Source organism: Prionailurus viverrinus, chromosome C1 (genome assembly GCF_022837055.1).
Source record: "Prionailurus viverrinus isolate Anna chromosome C1, UM_Priviv_1.0, whole genome shotgun sequence".
In the NCBI taxonomy this organism is placed as follows: Eukaryota; Metazoa; Chordata; class Mammalia; order Carnivora; family Felidae; genus Prionailurus; species Prionailurus viverrinus.
Genome location: NC_062568.1, coordinates 189577063 through 189584863, shown reverse-complemented (window position 1 = coordinate 189584863; position 7801 = coordinate 189577063). Strand labels below are relative to the sequence as shown.

Below are 7801 nucleotides of genomic sequence, written 5' to 3'. Positions count from 1 at the left end.
CATGGTTATGCAAATGTAGGGGTTTTTTTTCTCATTTTTTTATTTTTGCAGACATTTTCTCTAAAATGAAAGAAGTGAGCCTATTGACTCAAGGGGGAAATTGACCATATTTGCTGCTAATAATAAAATTTCAGCTTTTGAGTGAAAATTAGCCTTTTGGAATGTTTGTATCCACCACTGTGAGTTTAGTAGCTTCCCAATACTTAAGGACTTAAAACAAATTTTTTTAAATGTTTATTTTTGAGAGAGACAGAGACAGAGCAGGGGAGAGGCAGAGAGAGAGGGAGACATGGAATCCAAAGCAGTCTCCAGGCTCCGAGCTGTCAGCACAGAGCCCGATGCGGGGCTCGAACTCACAAGCAGTGAGATCATGACCTGAGCTGAGGTCGGACGCTTAACCGACTGAACCACCCAGGCGCCCCTACTTAAGGACTTCTGATGAGATCAATGGTGACATTAATGAATATAATTTCTTTTACATTGTATAATAACATGTGTCGACATTTAGAAGATCTCCATGCTCAGTGAACCCTATTTTCCAAGTGTTACAAAATCAGTCACGGATAAAAGATGCATTCAAAGTGCATGATAGACCAATGTATTTTAACTTAACGAAAAATTGGTTTCAGATTCCACACTGAAACTAAATTTTGCAAGTCTTCATTTGTTAAGTTTTGGTATAGTATCAAAGAGGAATATCCACATACTTACCAGGCGAGGGAAAACCGTGATCATAAAGGTGCTTTTCTGGGCAAGGCCCATCCATTGCACTTCTCGGGGTGCCAATCTCTTCAATTTCCCCAAATGCGGGAGACTCGGTTGTGTAATTTAAGGCAGTGGGGGACGGCGTTCACTTTCTTCTCTTAAAAAAAGGAAAAGAGGAATATCACAGTTATCTGAAAAAGCTTTTAAAATAATCCTCCTTGGGGTGCCTGGGTGGCTCAGTTGTTTAAGCATCGGACTTGGGCTCGGGTCGTGATCTCCCAGTTTATGAGCTCGAGCCCGCGTCGGGCTCTGTGCTGACAGCTCAGAGCCTGGAGCCTGGTTCGGATTCTGTGTTTCCCTCTCTCTCTGCCCCTCCTCCACTCCTGCTCTGTCTCTCTCAAAAAAATAAATACATAAACATTTTAAATAAAGAAATAAAATAACCCTCCTTTTTCCATTTTTATATCTGTGTGAGGCTGAATTTTGTTCCTATACCGCAACTAAAACAAATCTCAACAGATTGAGTAAAGGAGCAAAGAAGCAGTTATAGGGATCTAGCCGCCTTTTATTAAGCCAGACATTTAAAGAGATGCGCAAAACTGTCAAACAATGTCATTCTTCCCGCTAATTTTTTTTTTTGATTTGGAAAATGTCGTTATTTTTCATTGAAAAGGGTGTTATTTGTGTTAACTTTAGTGGGTTCATCATTTTTACTTAAAAATATGTTTTTAAACTTTTTGTAATGTTTATTTTTGAGAGAGAGAGCATGCACGCACGAGCAGGAGAGGGGCGGGGGGTGGGGGGGATCCGAAGAGAGCTCTGTGCTAACAGCTCAAACTCACAAACGGTGAGATCATGAGCTGAGCCAAAGTCAGACTCAACAGACTGAGTCCCTCAGGCGCGCTTATTTTTTAAACTCTTAATTTGACTTCGAATATGGCAAATATCGATCATGTGACCCATATGAACAAAAACCCTTTCAGGTCTTCAGTTTTTCAGAGTGTGAAGGGATCTTGCGAGCAAAAAATTTAGGAGACGCCACTACAGATAAACACTGAAGTTAATCAGCCCCATACGTAATACCTTGGTGCACAGGCGGAGGGAACACAAGATAATTATAAACACCCCTATTTGGAAAAGGAGAGGAGGCAAAACAGCACCCAATGGTCTGCAGGGTGTATGGAATGTGTATTGCATCCTGGAGGTGGAGAACAGCAAGGATGCCCTGCCTTGGGAGAGTGAAGCTGGTCTGTCTGCTCTGCCGTGTTGGCTGGTCTCCCCTATTTGTTGTAACTTTCAGGCCACATCTTAGAAGGATTGTGAAGATGTCCTGTTCGTATTGTTTGGAACTGAGACAATGCCCTAGGGGTTGATCAGTTGCAAGCTTTCTTGTGCCAGGATTTGTTTTGTGTGGGGTTTTTTTTGCAAAACCACTCCCTTAAAAGATGCAGAAGGTTTCTGACTATTCATATTTGGATAACTCTAGGGGTTAATAACCAAGTCAGAAGAATTGTGAATTATGGTCTCTGAATCTAGACCGGTGGGGGGGGGGGGGGTGTCTCTCAGCTGTGGGACCTCCCAGTGCTCAGCCTAGGGTTTCCATCCTCACTGCTTTGGAGCAACTCTGACCACTAGGCTCTATCCCAGTGGAAAGCTCTTTGCATAGGCTAAGTCTCCTGTTAGTGGGGACGGGCAGGAAGGGCTTGGGTGGGGCTGTGTTTCCTGCCTTCCTGCCTTTGTTTCCACTCAAAAAACTTTTTTTTTTCAAAGTTTATTTTTGAGAGAGAGAGACAGAACGTGAACAGGGGAGGGGCAAAGAGAGAGGGAGACACAGAATTCGAAGCAGTCTCCAGGCTCTGAGCTGTCAGCACAGAGCCCGATGCAGGGCTCAAATTCATGACCTGACCTGAAGGCGGCCGCTTAAGTGACAGAGCCACCCAGGCGCCCCTGTTTCCGCTCACTTTAACTTTGACATGAAGAGATGAGCTTTTTCAATCCTGCAAAGCACGTGACCTTCAGACTGTGTCAGCTCGGACTGCTGGCTCCAGGAAGTCTCTCTTGGCAAAGCTGTAGGCACACAAGGTCAGGGGCCAGGCTGCCCGGCTTCAAGCGATCATTGCAGCTCCCTGTCTAGCTTTGTGACGTTGGGTGAATGGTGCTGTGTCTCGATTCTTCCAATGTAAAATCGGGAATAACAACAGTACCTACTTCTTTGTGTTATTGTGAAGGGTCAGTGGATCAATATGGGTAAAGCTCTTAGAGCCCAGCACAGGATGAGTGCTTCAGAAATATTAGCTTTTTGGGGCACCCGGGTGGCTCAGTCAGTTGAGCGTCCAACGTCGGTTCAGGTCATAGTCTCGTGGTTTGTGAGTTCGAGCCCCACATTGGGCTCTGCACTGGTGATGTGGAACCTGCTTGGGATTCTCTCTCTCTCTCTCTCTCTCTCTCTCTCTCTCTCCCCCCCCCCCGCCCCTCTGCCCCTTCCCCATCTGCACATGCTCTCTCTCTCTCAAAGTAAATAAACTTAACATTTTTTAAAAAAAGAAACATTAGTTTTTATTATTCATTATTCTGTCTGCAAAATTTGTGTCTTTGACTCCGAACTAAAGGCTTGGGAAAACAGCCAAAACAGACAACCTTCTGACATATTTCTACCAAGTCCCTGAGCTCCTACCTGTGTTAGGTACATGGTCTGAGCTCCAAGAGACCCTGGCTGTACACCTGCATGGCAGGGAGTGCCGACCTCCCAGCCAGGGATGGGGAGATCCTCACTCTCTGTACCCTACCTCCCCCCTGCCAATGCCGTGTGTTAGGAATCACGACCAGTAACACCCCACTTCCTGTATTAGTCAGAAACTCTTCAGTTACAGATGACAGAATCTTAACAGAAGCGGGCTTTGGATAGGGAGAAAGAATTTGTTGGATTACGGCATGGGAAATTTCAGGGACTTCAGGCACGGTTAGATCCTGGCCCTAAAATGATGTCATCTGGTGGCTTCAAATGGTGTCCCTGTCTCTTGCCCTCCGCTTCTCAGCTCTGCCTTCTGCTGTGTGGCTTCAGTGTCAGGAAGTCTGTCCACATAGTGGAAGAGCCACACTCACTTATGTCCTTCCAGCTTAGGAACCTCAGGAGAAAGCAGCCTCTAGTTCTCCGAAATTCCAGAAAAGTTTGGGATTGCCTTGAATTTCTCCAGCTCTAGCTGTGTTCCTTAGCCTTGTAACATAACACCCTGAGTGACGTCGTGTGTGACTTCAGAGGACTGGAACCACCCAGCCGGGGAGGGGAGGAAGGATTGGTATTTATCAACCATCTGTTCTGTTGGGAGGCATTGTACGCCTTCTCCTAGCAAAGATTAGCCCCTTTGGGAAGGACACTAAATCTCGCGGCTGTCTTCATGTGCCTCCAAGCTGCGAGGGGAGGGCCCCTTCTTGTGTCCACAGCCAACCCTTCTGCCTGCCCTTGATTTCGTCCCTCTGGCTTCTAGAGATGGAGCACTGTTAAATCGCTTCCTCCCTCTCCGTATTTTCTCCCGAGGGTCCAGACGTGCATGAGTCTCTCCTACTACAAAAAACAAATCTCCCCTTCTTAGGAGAGATCTGTCTACCGTCTCTACCTCCTCACCATCCACTCACACCTCAACTACATGAACTCCATTTTCTACTGCGGCTGTCTTCCGAGATGGCTCGCTCTCAAGTCAGCAATCGCTTCTCATGTGACGAACTCACTTCTCGGCCAGCTTGACCTCACATGTCCGCTAACCGTGCTTTCCTTCCCGAAATTCTTGGGAATTTCTTCCGCTTGGCTTCTGCTGTCTTGCTCGTTCCTGGGTTCCCCTCGCCCCTTTTCTGGTTGCTCCTTTCTCTGCACGTGTCGGTGAAAGGTTTACGAGAAGAGAAAGCCAACTCTCCGGTCATTCACATCTGTGGTTTCAAATGCCATTTTGTCATTGGTGATTTCCCAGCTCCACGGCCCGTGTCTGTCTGTGTCTGCCCAGGCACAGGGTCCGAGCAGAGCCCTTGTCCACATATAGCGAGCAACGGATGAATTTCCTCCAGGGGAGGTGCCCGAGGAACGACAAAGCAGCATCTGCATCTAGAACTACACCCCAAGCCACTCACAAAGGCAGATGCACAGAAGTAAAGTTAAGCAGCATCTCCAGCACAGGCTAAGAGGTGGGGCAGTGGCCCTGCCCTTGCTGGATCCTTCTGGCAACACCACAAGCCTCAGAGTTCAACTGCACAGCGCCGGCAGCCTCCTCTGGTCCCTGCACCCATGAAGCCCTTTCTCTCTCATACTGCATGTGACACGGCCATGTCAGAGTGGAAAGACTGTGAGGTCTGGAATTCCAGATCTGGGTCTGTGGCTTGCTTCTTCCTCCTCCGTATGTTTTTTTGTTTATTTTTGAGAACGAGAACACAAGTAGGGAGGGGCAGTGAGAGGGAGAGAGACCGAATCCCAAGCAGGCTCCACGCTGACAGCAGCGAGCCCGATGCGGGGCTTGAACTCACAAACCACGAGATCGTGACCTGAGCAGAAGTCAGACGCTCAACCAACTGACCACTCAGGCACCCCCCCTGCTTTTTTTTTTTTTTTTTAATCTGGCTGTGACCCCCCCCCCCCCCCCCAGAAAACCAGTGGCCATGTTTGGGTATGCTCACGAGCCTCTTCAGGTGTGCAAGGAAGCGCCGTGCTCGGATGACTGACAGTAATGGGGGCAGTGGAAAGGGCAGTGAGGAAGTACGGTGGGCAGGGAAGCCATCCCGGCAGCCCACGCAGGTCCCTGGGGAACAGGAACGATGATGTGGTGACGAGCTCTGGGTGTGCTTCTAATGCTTCTGTCTCCCATGTCTGGCAGCCTCGTCTCACACAGGCAGTTGGCCTCCAGCACATCTAGGTTGTTCACAGCGGCACTTGGCTTGGGCCCAAATCCTGTGTCCAATCAGCTGCAGGAAGGTCGGCAGGGCTGGCTTCATCGGATTTACATGACCTAGATCGCAGTGATTCCATGAGGCAAGACCAGCTCAGGTCCACGGGCCTTGGGAGGAGGCTGAGGGAACCGCGGGCTCTCGGCTTCATGGAGAGTGTGTTGTCCTTATCATGTCTCAATTCCCTTCTTCATTTGACAAATGAAGGGGTTGGGTCATTGATCTTCAAAGGTGTTTCCAATTCAGACTTTCCAGGAGTTTATTATTATTATAGCTTGATTGCCCACCAGCTCTAGCAAAATGGCATGTCACGAACAGGCCCATTGGCCTTAGCTTACTTAGCTCACTTGATGAGAGGCGGTGTGCAGACAATGAATAAGGCATTCAGTAAGTTCATGGATGATGGTGATGATGATAAATGAAAATATTAGCTAATACATAAAGCACTTACTACAGTCTGGGCACTATTCTCAGTATTCATGTAATCCTCACAGTCCCAAATGATGAAGCTGAGACAGAGAGGTTAAATCATTTGCCCAAAGTCATAAGCTACTTAAAAGGTAGAGTTAGAAATTCCCATCCAGCCGTTCTGGCTCTGGAGTCTATCCTCTTAACCACCATGCTTGTGAGAGTACAAGCAAATTTAGAATAACGGGGAGGGCGGGCGGCTGGGTGACTCAGTCGGTTAAGTGTCCGACTTCGGCTCAGGTCTGATCTCACTGTTCGTGAGTTCGAGCCCAGCATCAGGCACTGTGCTGATAGCTCGGAGCCTGGAGCCTGCTTCAGATGCTGCGTCTCCCTCTCTCTCTGACCCTCTCCCGCTCACATTCTGTGTGTGTGTGTGTGTCTCTCTCTCTCAAAAATAAACAAACATTAAAAAAACTTTTTTTAGAATAATGAGAAGGAGGGATGTCTTTGGTTTTGTAATAATTTAATTTCAAGTTTGTGAATATTTTAGGCTTGACATTCATGGAAACAAGCCAGATCTTGATTTTCCACTGAGGAAAATCCCCGTGTCCTCTGTGATGGGAGGTTGCTGATCTGCTACGAAATGTGCAGCTCGTCTCCCCAGACGACGGAGCAGGGCTCAGTAGTAAGCCAATACCAGCTTCTAAAAAGAATAGGCCTTGCCAAAATCGCACAACTTGACTCCAACATCGTTAGGCCCTGCACCGTGATTCTCTTAGGGAAGTTTGCTGGCGTGTATGTATACACTATCCTCATTTGCCAAGGGGCTTTGCCCACCATTGGATCCGCTGAATCATAAAACCCACGCTGCTTACACTGCAGCCTATACCAACTGGGGAGCATCTTTTCTTCTTGGCCCATTGGAGTTGGTAGCCGTGTGAGATACTTGGCAAACAGGTCAGCGCAGCATAACCAAACGTGGCCTATTACCTCCAATATCAAAAGAGATCAAATTCTCAGGGTTTCTGAGTGGTGGCAGGCGTGCAGTGAGTGCAATAGCTTATCTTTCACTGTAGACATCCTGCCATGCTCCACACTATTGCTCTGGTTTCCTAAAAACTTCATGGAGGAGGAAGTGCCCTTAATCCCCACGGGGATTATCTCCCAGCCTCTAGAACACATGTGCTTTACCGAGGCATTTAGACACCTGCTACTTCCTATTCAGCCCAGACACATGATTTCATCCCTTGTAGAGCGGTGTTCTGGGAAACGAGATGACTTAAGTGCCTGCAGATTGGATTTCAACAGAGCTGGTGAGGTGATACGACCCAGATGTAGGACAGTAAGATGTACTGTTGGCCCTGAGAAGTGAAAAGTATTCTACTTTTGACGTTTTCTGCTCCTAGGGCTAGAAGAGAAGAAAGCATCTTCCAGGTCAACAGTTGCATGGCTGCAGGTGCTGGGGCAGGTGCTGACTTGCTTCATGGAGATTACATCTGAAATAACAGCTGCAAGTCCTGTACAGGGCAAACAAATAATTTTAAATGGGGATGAGATAGAGATCAATCAGCACTCCTGGATTTCTCAGTCTTTGACGCGGCAGCAGTATCTGTCATGCCCTCAGGGGCGCACTACTGCTCTTGAATTATTCTGGTAGGGAGGGACGGTTCCAGGGGCTTTTACTCTTCTCACCACAATAGCTTTAACTGTACAGGTCATTGTGAAAGATTCTGCCAGTTGCCAAGTATGTCTACAACAACTG

General features: G+C 47.7%; 1 non-coding gene across 1 annotated transcript; it reads left to right on the top strand.

Annotated features, from left to right (window-relative positions):
- The first annotated feature begins 703 nt into the window (after positions 1-703).
- LOC125174317 (U1 spliceosomal RNA) lies at positions 704-865 on the top strand. Its single transcript, XR_007155426.1, has one exon. It is a non-coding gene; the product is annotated as a U1 spliceosomal RNA (small nuclear RNA).
- Positions 866-7801: the final 6936 nt, after the last annotated feature.